Source organism: Camellia sinensis, chromosome 13 (genome assembly GCF_055761805.1).
Source record: "Camellia sinensis isolate YWXY chromosome 13, ASM5576180v1, whole genome shotgun sequence".
Lineage (NCBI taxonomy): Eukaryota > Viridiplantae > Streptophyta > Magnoliopsida > Ericales > Theaceae > Camellia > Camellia sinensis.
In genome coordinates this window covers 43,728,270-43,741,204 of record NC_138973.1, presented here as the reverse complement: position 1 = coordinate 43,741,204, position 12,935 = coordinate 43,728,270, and the positions used below count along the sequence as shown (strand labels likewise).

The 12,935-nt window shown below is 42.8% G+C and overlaps 1 long non-coding RNA gene across 1 annotated transcript; it reads right to left on the bottom strand.

Moving 5' to 3' along the window:
- Window positions 1-8,566: 8,566 nt before the first annotated feature.
- On the bottom strand, window positions 8,567-9,919 carry LOC145805800 (uncharacterized). The gene is made up of 2 exons (XR_014347957.1): window positions 9,759-9,919; window positions 8,567-9,268 (listed from the first exon to the last, which is right to left on the bottom strand). It is a non-coding gene; the product is annotated as an uncharacterized LOC145805800 (long non-coding RNA).
- Window positions 9,920-12,935: the final 3,016 nt, after the last annotated feature.

The window sequence follows — 12,935 nt, the reverse complement described above, 5'->3', positions numbered from 1 at the left end:
CGCCTTCGGCGTAGGATCTGGGAAGTTCTTGGGTTTCATGGTCAGTCAGCAGGGCATTGAAGCGAACCCTGAAAAGATCAAGGCCTTGATTGAAATGCAGTTACCTAGGATGGTTAAGGAAGTTCAGAGACTCACTGGCCGAGTTGCCGCCCTCAACCGCTTCATTTCCCGCGCAACGAATAAGTGCCTCCCCTTCTTCAAAGTTCTTCGGCAAACTTTTGAATGGACGACCGAGTCCGAAGAGGCTTTTCAGTAATTGAAGCAATGCATGGCCAACCCCCCCTCCTTTCTCAGGCAATCACTAGCGAACCATTCTTCCTCTACTTAGCCGTTTCAAGCACCGCAGTTAGTGCAGCTCTTATCAGAGAAGACGACTCTATTCAACGGCCAGTCTACTACATCAGTCGGGCCCTCAGGGGCGCCGAGCAGAATTACCCACTGTTAGAAAGATTATCCCTGGCCTTGGTCACTGCTTCCCGACGACTCCGTCCTTACTTCCAAGCCCATTCCACAGTGGTCCTCACCGACCAACCTTTGAAGAAGGTAATGCAGCAACCAGAGCTCTCTAGCAGACTCATGCAATGGTCAGTGGAACTCAACCAGTTTGACATCTCCTACCGACCTCGAACAGCAATTGAGGGGCAGGTTGTCGCCGATTTCATCCTAGAGTTCACTAATCCTACCCCAACCACGGCCACTCCACCCCCACCAACCCCTACCGAGCCAGAGGACCCTCATTCTTAGACTCTCAATGTCGACGGATCATCTCGCAGAGAAGGCAGCGGGGCTGGCCTCATCCTCACCGCCCCTGAGGGTGGTTATTTCAAATATGCTCTCCGTTTCTTGTTCGATGCTAGTAATAATGAGGCCGAATATGAGGCATTGATAACAGGGCTCCGCCTAGCTAGGGACATTGGTGTCAGCCACTCCTAGCTCATTGTCTGACAAATTACGGGGGAATTCGATGCAAAGAAGGACACCATGCGGTCTTACAGGGATATTGCCCTTCCCCTTGTTCGCCTCTTCAATACCTTCCACATCCAGCACATTCCTCTGGCGAAAAACTCAAAGACAGACGAGTTGGCTCAGTTGGCTTCTGCAGACCAGTCCGACCTCAGTCATGGTGTCCGTCTCGAGTACCTAGCCCACCCTGCCATTTCTCCCGATTAGCAAGAAGTACAGTTCCTCCAGAATGAGCCCATCCCTTGGGCGTCGGACATCTTTCTATTTTTGACAACGGGGGAACTTCCAGATGACCAACAGCAAGCCGCCAAAGTTAAGGCCCGGTCGTCCAATTACATCCTCGTCAGTGATGTCTTGTACAAACGTGGTTTTTCATGCCTGTATCTACGATGCCTCAGTCCAGCTCAAGCAACCTATGTGATGCGAGAAATCCATGAGGGTATCTGCGGTAATCATTTAGGCGATCGGTTCCTAGCCACAAAATACTTCGCACTAGATATTTCTGGCCTACCCTCAACCAAGATGCGATCGACTTCGTGCTCAAATGTGATAAATGTCAACGCTTTGCCAACATCTCCTATGCTCCTCCTACCGAGTTGATCACACTTTGCAGTCCTTATCCGTTCGCCAAATGGGGGATCGATTTAGTTGGTCCACTTCCCACCGGCCGAGGCCAGACCAAGTTCGCGATTGTCGCCATAGATTACTTCACCAAGTGGGTAGAAGCAGAACCCCTTGCCACCATTACTGAACGAAACACAACCAAATTCATCTGGCAGTCGATCATATGCAGGTTTGGCATCCCTCAAGCCATCGTCTCCGACAACGGCAAACAATTTGACAATGCCAAGTACAGGAAGTTCTGTGCAGACCTCCAGATCTAACCCTGTTTCTCCTCCTCAGGTCATCCCCAAGCCAATGGCCAAGTCGAGGTCACCAATCGTTCTCTTCTGAAGATCATCAAAACTAAGCTAGAAGCTGCTAAAGGACTTTAGGCTGAGGAATTACGAATGTACTCTAGGCTTACCGTACTACCGCTCGGACTCCCACTGAGGAAACCCCCTTTCGCTTAACATACGGTGCTAAGGCGGTCATCCTAGTGGAAGTCGGTCTGCCTACCCTAAGGGTTTTACACCAGAACCCATAACTGGCCGAAGAGCTCTGTCGGGCCGACCTTGACCTAATTGAAGAGCTCAGGGAAACCACTGCTGTCAGACTGGCCTCCTACCAACAGAAAATGAGAACACACTACAACCGCAGAGTCTGACCAAGGGAGTTCACCGTAGGGGACCTTGTCTTACGCGAAGCAACCCTCGCCACCAAGAATCTAGCTAAGGGAAAGCTGGCAACCAAATGGGAAGGACCTTATGTTGTTAAAGCCAAACCTCGCCCAGGCACTTACCGACTTCAGGACATGGAAGGTCGAGATCTCCCCTATCCTTGGAATACTGAGCATTTGAAGTGCTATTTTCAATAAAACTTGTACTTTTGTATTGTCCAATTGATGTATATTCTTTCTGACAATCTGCACACCTGAATGTTCTCATTTTCTCCACATATGGTGTAAATTTATGATCCAATGGGCTACACTTTACTGACAACAAGCTTATATCTCAAATATCTGCATGATCTTTCAAATAACACTTTGATTGCAGCCTCAGCCAGACTGAGCATTAAAGCCTCGGCCAGACCGAGCATGCAAAGCCTTAGCCAAACTGAGCATGACGAGCCTCGGCCAGACCGAGCGTGCAAAGCCTCAGCCAGACCAAGCATGCAAAGCCTCAGCCAGACTGAGCATGACGAGCCTCGGCCAGACCGAGCGTGCAAAGCCTCGGCAAGACCGAGCATAAAAGCCTTGGCCAGACCGAGCATGCAAAACCTCAGCCAGACTGAGCACCAAACGCCTCCTCCAGACCGAGCGACAAAAAGCCTCAGCCAAACTGAACACCAAAAGCCTCAGCCAGACTGAGCACCAAAAGCCTCTGCCAGACCGAGTTGTTAAAAGCCTCAGCCAGACTGAGCACAAAAAGCGTTAGCCAGACTGCGCACCAAAAGCCTCAGCCAGACCAAGTCATTAAAAGCCTCAGCCAGACTGAGCACCAAAAGCCTCAGCCAGACTGAGCACCAAATCCCTCAGCCAGACTGAGCACCAAAAGCCTCGGCCAGCCTGAGCATGACAAGCCTCAGCCAGGCTGAGTGTAAACTCCTCGGTCAGTGCAAAACTGAGTTACTTCAAGCCACTAAATTATTTGCAGAGTCAGTGAATCATAGCTTAACCCCAACTGGGCACGCATACAGAGCTCGGTCAAGGCCATTCAAGAAAACCTCATACTTGTGGCATTCGTAGACACACTTAGTCAAAATTCCAGGTCCATGTTTTTACACCTTACTTGGTCAAATTCCAAACTAATCTTTTATTTACCAACACTCTTGCAACTTGATCTACAACTCCATTTTTGGGCATAATTTGAAACTTCACATCTTTGACATTCTTACCAACACTCTTTTATTTTCTTATTTATCAACATTTACAAGTCAGCCACTTTCTTTACAAGTTAAGCCTAACTTTAATAAACCACTCTCATTCACTTCAGCAGTGTGGCAAACACACACCTGGAATTTTATTCCATTTTAAACTTCACTCTGCACTGAGTTTTTAATACAAGTTCAACTTCAATTTACATTGAGATTCTCACAACGATTTATACACAAGCTTTACACACAAACCACCATTCTCATTCATTTCAGATGCGCAAGCAACAACAATCGAATGAAAACAGAATTGAAATTTTATTTATTCACAAACTTGTACATAGGTTCACTACAGCATTTCAAAAAAAATAAAAAATAAAAAAATAATAACAAAAATTATTCCTCCTCACTGGAAACGAGGTCTTCTTCTTCGATACCCTCATCCAGGGGGGTCTGGGCCACATCGTCTTCGTCAATTTTTACACTACTAAGGTCTAAATCTGGGAACAGCTCTTCAGCTTTACGCTTGAACATTTTCCAGCCACTGTCCCAGAACTTAGCCATTTCGTGCTTATAGAAGTTTGACCGCTGGAAGCTCTCAATAACTTCTGTCTCAATCCTGCCCCCAGCGGTCGTTCCCGACGAGCCCGCCCCCTCACAAACCTTCCTCGCCACGTTGCTGGCGACCGCGACATCGATGGCCATCTGAAATTTAGCAGACCCCTTGAATTGGTCTATTGCTGCGACATACAAATCGGGGTATGCTGCCCTTTCAGAGGCTGCCTTGGTCCTCTTTTCCTCCAACTCCTTCTGCAGGCTCGCCTTTTTAGAGGCCGTCTTGGCCCTCTCTTCCTCAAACTCCTTTTGCAGGCTCGCCCTCTCCTCCATTGCCTTAGCACGCTCGTCTTCCAGCTCCTTCTGCAACCCAGCAATCTTCACGTCTGCTTCATTCTTTTCTTTGATTTGCTGGGCGCGCAGTTCTTCATTGCTGGTCATAGCCTCTTCATGCCGCTCAATGGCGACCGTGCAGGCCCTTTGAGCCTCTCCCAGCTTCTTCTGCTCGCCAGCTAGCTGGAACTCGAGCAACACAACCTAGCGGTGTTCGTCTTCTAGCTCCAACTTGACCGCGATCAGCTCAGCTTGGGCTCAGTTGGCAACATTGCGATGAACAATGGCCAACACCTGCATCTTTTTAGCTTTTTCAGCTTCTTGCCAACCTCTGGAGCACGCGTTTCGCGCAGCCTTCTTCCACCATGCACTCTCCCTTTTGAAGTTTGCAAGTTAAGCCTTGGCCTCATCCGACTTGACCTTTGCAGCCGCTGCCTTTCTCAGCAGAGCCCCAGCTAAGGTGCGTACATCCATTTGGGCAGAGCATGACCCCCTTAGCAGCTCAGCCTCATTGAACCTGGCCACCGAGAGGACGGCTGCATCATCCACTATCCCCACAAGGCGATCTGCAGCTGCCCTGGCTGGGCCTTCTTCTCCCTCCAGCCACCCAGACACCGCACAGGCGTGGTAGATAGCAGTCGTCAGCCTGACCCCCCTTCCTTGGGGCGCAGGACCCCTCTGGGGCTGTTCCTCTACCCTTGGCTCAGGGCCAGTTGCCCCACCCTCTACTTGAACTTCTTGGGCGATCTCCACCACTACTGGGACGACCTCCATGACCTCTGAGGCGACCTCCACCATTCTTGAGGCAACCACCCTTCTCGGGGCCTCCCCCACTCCCTCCTCCTCTACGTCCTGGGCCATGGGGGTCTCCTCTATCGTCATCTCCTTCCTCCTCTTCAAGGCAGGCTCCCCCCCACTCCTCCTCACCTTTCTTTTCTTCTTCCCCACACTACCCATCTCCTTGGCCCTCTATTTCAAAGGATCAATCGGGGGCGGTCGTGGCTCAGATTCACTCAAGTCTTTTTTTCCCAGCGATTTTGGGGGCGGTCAGATCCTCTCTCGCGCGATCGGCTTCTACGGTCGGTCTTCCTGCGCCTCCTTGAACTTACTGCCTTTGGCAAGGATGGCCATATCCTTAGCCTCTTGCGCTTTCCTCCTTGCCTCTAGTTCAGCCCGTCCCAGATCTCCAATGTTCGGCTGAGGGCCCTATCCCGCTGCAAATAAGGCTGAAGGTTGAACGAGTTCGTCCCACCGGACTCCCTCCTTCTCCCTCCATGCCTTCACCTTTTTTATCCTCTCCTCTGCTGCCGTCCCCAGTTTTGGCTCCACAGATTTGGTGGGCACTCTCCACACCGTACGCACCCTAACCCGTTCATTCACGGACACGTAAAACCACCGCGGCCTCCCTGCCGCCGCCTGCAACGTCACCCATGTCTCTTGCTATCCTGAGGCCTTATAACATATGAAAAATTCGTCCACCGTCATAGCCGCCCCTTCAGTCGCCTTCAGCCACGCGCTTGCACAGGCTAACACAATCTTCCATGCGTTGGGCATTAGTTGCCCCGGCGCTACCTCCAACCGGTTTAGGACATCAACCACCACCTGCAGAAGCGGTAGCCTCAGTCCTCCTTTCAATGCTTCCTCGTACAGGGCAAACCCCCCCGGCCGGGCGTCGGATGGCCTCTCCATTGACGACGGCAACAGTAACTCTATTTCAGCGGGAACCTGGTATTTTTTGCGCATAACCTCCAAGTCCGCCACAGTAACCGTTGATTTGTCAGCCTTCGTATGCCAGTGATCTAGTTCTGCCTGGCTGATTGGCTTCGAGCCACTATCATGGTGGAAGAATGGGATTGTACCACCAGCTCCCCTACCCTCTCCACTTGTCTCTCCGTCCGGTACTGCTCCGCCAGCTCCACTGCGTCGTCATCCCCAAACGGATCAACCCTGGCGGTTCCAGCTTCTTTTTGAGCCATCTCTGTGGTGTGCCTGCGAATAGCTTCGGAAGTGGGTGTAAGAAAATTCAAGAAATGTTGCAGAGGTGTATCGTCAGCAACAAAGGAGTTAACACTTGGAATGTTTTTATTTTTTGCAAAGAAGTAGGTAAATCGAATAATACCAAAAGCCCAAGGCTTGCTCGTATTCCAAGGGTCACAATTAATTTTCGCCAGTTTGAAAACTTTTCAAAACATCCGCAAAAACTGTCTTTTCAACACCCATCATGACCTATCGTTTCATTTCTGGACCAACGCCTAATCTCCCTCCCCACGAGATGCTGCCACGTGTACGATCACGATTCACTGCCACCTCCCCTTACCCTGTCTTTTCCACTTCAAGTCATCACGTGACACGCCGCCTCTTGAGCCCCGCGCCCCCCCACCTCAACCTTCACGGTCAGTCCTCCTCATGGTCGGCCCTCCCACTCGGCCACCCTTCACGGTCGATCCTCCTCATTGTCAGCCTATCCACTCGGACACCCTTTGCGGTCGGTCCTCCTCATGGTCGGCCCATCCACTCGGCCACCCTTCGCGGTTGGTCCTCCTCATGGTCGGACCTCCCACTCAGACACCCTTCGCGGTCGGTCCTCCTCATGGTCGTTCTTTCCGCTCGGCCACCCTTCACGGTCAGTCCTCCTCATGGTCGGACCTCCCACTCGGCCACCTTTCGTGGTCGGTCCTCCTCATGGTCGGTCCTTCCACTTGGCCACCCTTCACGGTCAGTCCTCCTCATCTTCTCCATTAGTATTCCCTTCGTTGGGCTAAAACTGCACTTGGGAATGGGGGACTACTAATGTGGTTAGGCCCACAAAGGTCATAGCCCACTATGAACAACCCAAGCCTATCACTTAGAGCCCAACACATAACCCAACTGATGAGATCCTGAACAGCTGGAAGCCAACATGGCACGAAGAACCAATGATATTCACATATGTGGTAGGTAAAGGACAAGTCACATCAGCAGACAAAGATCTGCAAAGTTATTGCCACTGCACATCGCCATTAATGCAGCCCATCACAGCATTTATTATGACAACACCTCTCCGTCGGAACAACACCCCCTTACCCTGAACAAGGTAAGCTACATCATAGACTTTCGGCCAAGGTGGCAGGTCGGAAGGGACGGCGAAATGATTACCAAAGGATATAAGCAGACGTTGAAGACAAAAAGAAAGTTAAGTTTTCTATCTCCAATTCATATCTCTACATTTCACTTCTCTCTCTCTAACTTGCTCGTCGGAGGGTTCGCTAGGGAACTCCCCGTTCCCCGTTGAACTCCTGTGCAGGTTCTCAGGTGGGCTTGGCCATTCAGATATCGGTTGGAGAAGCGTGGACCAGTCCGACCCATTCCCTCTGGAACCTGTTGTATCGTAACTGTATTATCGTATATCATATAAAAATTGTTATATGATAATTACATTTTTATAATACGATAAAACTAAAATTATCAAAATATACAAATAATTTAACTAAAATTAATATATATATATATATTCAAATAACAATTTTATAAAACAATGGCGCCAATATTATCAAAATAAATAATTAAAATCATACTTTAATTTTGATTTAAAACTAAAATTAAAATTATTCTTTTATAACACACATTGTACCATCAAATATTTTTTGAAAAAAAAATAGCACGTACATTACACGGGTCAACTGTTAATTATATTATAAAAAAATAATGATAGGTGTATTATTGTGTGGACAATAATAATTGTTTATGTGGTGTAATATTTTATTAGGTTTGTGAGATTCAGATAAATCTTGAGTAATTTGAGGTTAGTTTTGGAAATATTATATATGTTAGCTGTTTGAGATAAATAACCCATCACTGTTGTTTCATTTTTATTTTTATTGAATCATTTAACAAAAAATTTATTATGTTCCGTTATTATAAAAGAAGAAAAATAAATTTATTGATCACCTTCTTATGTTCTTAAAATAAAATATGAATCAAGTATAAAATAGTATCGAATATTATTTTGAAAATTATTTCAATACTTTTATGAAAATATTCTAAAAGTTTGTACCAAAACGTTCCAAAAACATAAAATACTTTATTTAAAAGATGTGTATTATTTAAATTCTAAATATTATTCTAACCTGATTATGATTTAGATCCTAACCAATTGAATCATTTATTAGCATAGAAATTAGTTTCTTCTCAAGGCTTTACTATAGTCCTATGTGTGGTTTTGGAGTTGTCACAGGTTAAGTGACTGTAGTCATTGAAACTTGAGTTTTGTAGACCGAACCATTAAACCATTGGATATCGAACTTTGATTTGAATAAATGAAATTACATCGAACCATTGGATATTGAACTCATCGGTGCCCGATTTCCTCCCTACAGATTCATTTTTCTCCATCCTCTCAAATGCTTCAAGGGTATCTTTCGTAGGTTTGGAACTTAGCGATTCTCGATAACATGATGCTCATGGATTTTAGGGTTAGCAAGGAGGGGTGTGTTTCAATTCCCAAGCTTTGTCAAAGTAGCGCATTCGTGCAAGGATATGGAGTGTCTTCTCAAAACCATCTGAACTTGGGCGGAAATGGGAGTGCTTAAGGGAGAATTTGAAGAATTCAAAGGCTTTAAGACCATTGGAGTGTGCTGCAAAGAGGCGACCGACCACATTTTTCACAAGCAGAGTTGAAAGCACAGTTGGCGGGATATGTTGCAAAAGAGTGGGGTGAAGTGGGTGATCAGGAGAACGATGATCATTAACAATTTTGATGATTCTCTCAATTTCGATTTCCTTTTCTAAGAAGAATGAGGCTGGCAGGTTGATTCAAAAGCAAAGGTACAAAATAACGCTAGCATTTGAGGAAACAGTTTACTCTGTCTATTCAATTTGACCAAATGAAGAATGACCTCTTTCTTCAAACCAAGACACAACACTCGACTTCCATCTATGGATGCAAAGCTTTAGTGATCTCCATACCCTGTTAATCAAACACATACATTGGTTATAATTGACTGGCAATTGTTATACATGAAGCAGATAGGGTATCCAACTAGATAGAGAGAAGAGATATGCTTGAATAAACATAGGATGTGAAACAACATCTAGATTATCAATAAAATATCAATGCATTTTCTGTGAACCATTCTATGATCAATTATGAGATCCTAACATTGCTCTTCAAAACAAGAGCAACCAAGTTTGCAACAAATAAGAAACCTACATCTATCAAACATTTTCACAAACACTTTCAATGCATATCCAAATGCTACCATAGACATATCTAAAACATACAAATAAATACCCAATGCAATTACAAAAAAAAAAAAAAAAAAAAAAAAATCCAAAAACAAAAAGTGATAATTTTGAAACACAAATCGAAATATCAAATCAAATTATGAAAAATCTCAAATCGTAAAAATTTAAAACCCAAAAGTTTGGCAATCAAATTAAGCTATAAAATAGCTTACCCCTTGGCCCTAATGCACCACACCTTCCCGTCTTCTTGGTGTGTGGTCGGAGAGAGAGATGAGGGCTCGAGTGGGGAGTGAGAGAGAGAGAGGAGACTGTGTCTTGATTGACCTCTCAAATAACTTATGTCAATTTACTCCGTCAACTATCATGTTTCAGCCTCCGTTTGGGAAGTGGGTTGGCTTTTTGGCTTTTTGGCTTTTTTGACTATTTTAGCCTGGGCTAAAAAGTTTGGTTTGGGAAGGACTTTTTGGCTTTTTGGCTTTTTTGACTTTTTTTGTGAGAGAAGAATGTAATGATTATGGGTTGGATGTGATATTTTGTTTTTTGTGGCTAAAATAGTAAAAAAAGCCCCGTTTAGCTCTTGCCAAACGGAGCCTCAAGGGCTTCAAAGTTTTTTTTTATTGTTTTATTTATTATTTTTTTATTATTAACAATTAGGGTAAATTCCATTCAATTCTCTTGAGGTTTAGACTTAAAAGGAAACTAACATACTTACCCGTGCACAGGTATAAATAAATAATTAAAAATTAATTTTTAAAATTAAATACTAATTTAAAAAATTAATCTATAATACTTAGTAAAAATGATTTAGAATTAATCAAATTTTATTCATTTTTTATCACAGTTTTATATAAAAGAATTTTTTGTATTCTTATGTCATTAATTGTATGTTCTAAGTTTTTAATAACAAATATATATTATAATTTAAGTGGTAAAAATTAAAAAATAAATCACAAAAATTATTTTTATGATAAAATATAAATACATTTCATTTTATGAGTTTCGTAAATTTAGTGCTTGTTTGGCATGCACTAAAAAAGTTTAGTTTTTGCCATACATACACTTATTTGGGTCACATCAATCACATCTCTTCTCTACTTTTTTACCCGCTTTCTCTATTTTTCTATACATTTTTTTTTATATAAAAAATCAAAAAGTATACTTAGACAAATAGTGGTAAATTACATTTGTCAATATAGTAATTTTTTCATGTTTTTCACGTTTGTGAAGCCTAAAAATTATAATTTGTCTTATGTTATAAGATTTACGTAAAAATGAATTAAGATTCACTTGTGATATTAAATTTGGGTTTAACATTAGATTTACGCCAACTTGTCATTTACCTAATCATTAAAAATTGTCTTAATCTGTTCCTAACTTATGTGAATTATTTGACTTATCTATTTATTAAATTAGTAAATAAATATTTGTAAATATTTTTTATAATAAAAATAAGGAATATGGACTTATTTTATGCATACTTATTAAAAAGTTTGAAATATAGTTTAAAAAAAAAACTATATATTTATGTTTAAAACAATTAAATGAATAATTATATATATATATTTATGTATAAAAAAATTATTTAAGATAAAGCAACCCTAAATTGTAGGTCATATTTTAGTCCTAATAAATTTAAATTTTATATTTAAATTATATCATAGTTTATCAGTTCGTGATTGATATGAGCTAATTTGGAGGTTCTAATATTGGATTAAATACTAAAAAGTAGCCAAGAAAATTTAGTTCAAATTGATTTTTTTTTGTCAATAATTCTTGATTTAAGCCTAGTCCTTAGAGAATCGTCTATTGTCAATAATTCTTGATTTAAGCCTAGTCCTTAGAGAATCGTCTAATTCATGTCCAATCCATGAGTTGTGACGACCGGGTACGTAATCCGTCCCCTTCCTCCTTGATTTACGTGGGTTTGCCTTGGTTAGAGTGTCGATTTGTAATACGAGGTTTTGTTAATTACGGAGTTTGTTGTGTTGAAAACTTCCTCCCAAAAATCTATCGTTCTTATTTATTTCAATCCCGAGTATTCACTTGTTTTAGAAGGTGCGAGTTTAGGTCCGGAGTGTCTTGAGTTGAGCTAAAATTTTCCTAGCTGGAGGGCAGAGCCACACGTGCTGGGGCTTGAGCGGCACGTGTGGGAAAGGGGCCGCACATGTGAAAAACAAGGGATCGTCGAGTGCATTATTGCAAAAAATGGAGGTGCGGTTAGAGGTGCAGGGTGAGAGTGTCGCACGTGCGGGAAGCACGCTCTACACATGCAAGAATAGGCGCCGCACGTGCAAGACTCCGCTGTGTCCGAAAATTTTGTCTTTTCTCTCTTCTTAGGCTGAGTGTATATCACTTTTAGATTATATCTCTCTCTCTCTAAAAACACTTTTCTCTCCATTCTCTCTACATTTCTTACCAAAAACCCCCACAAGATCCTTGATTTCTCCAAACCCATTAGCATTTTGACCCAAGTTCCTTCATCAAAGTTGGATAACTTCTCGAGGGCTTCGTTGTGTGCGGTGAAGATTGGATTTCAACACCGTGAAATTTGGGGTTTCATCTTATTTCTTCTTCAAAACTTGAGGTAGGGATTTTCTTAGAGTTATATATATATATATATATATATATATATATTGCAAGATTTAGTTGACTTTCGAAACCCCTCTTTTATTGTATTGAAACTTGATTGTTGGTTCAAAAATGGGGGTGATTTTGAAAGTGGGTTTAACCTTGTTTCTCATGAAATAATCTCTTGAGGGTTTTGGAACTACATTGATTGAGAAAGATTTTTTTTTTTCTTTTTTGAAAGATTCTTTCAAATAATTTGGGTGTTGTATAGTTGTAGTGAGAAAACCAAGAAATTTAGGAGTTTTAAAAGATGTTGAGAACCCATGGATGACATTGTTACTATTATTTTCTTTTTGTGCCAAAATGAAAGCATGATTGGAAAATCTCTTATTTTTATATAGAAATGACGAATTCCATAGAATGTGAGAATTTTTTATTTTGGAAGTTATTGTTCAAAAATGTTGGTATAGTCTTGTGATGACTAAATTGTTAGGAATGCATGAAATGTGAGAATGTTGCTACACATTGATAGATTTAAATGAACATGTGACTATTTTGTGAAATGGCATTGAAAGGAGAAATGAGAATTTTGATTATTATGGTTGTGATTGGAAGCATATGGTTGTTGTCCAGTTTTTAGCCTCTTCGCTCGAGCCAGGACTTTGTCGCTCGAGCGAGCCTTGTGTTGTTGTTTCTTCGCTCGAGCGAGAGTTTGTACGCTCAAGTGGGTTTTTCATGTCTTCAGGTTTTGTTCAGACGCAGCCTTGGCTCGAGCAAGCTGTTCTTCACTCAAGCAAGCGAGCTGTATGTTTTGGGCTTCT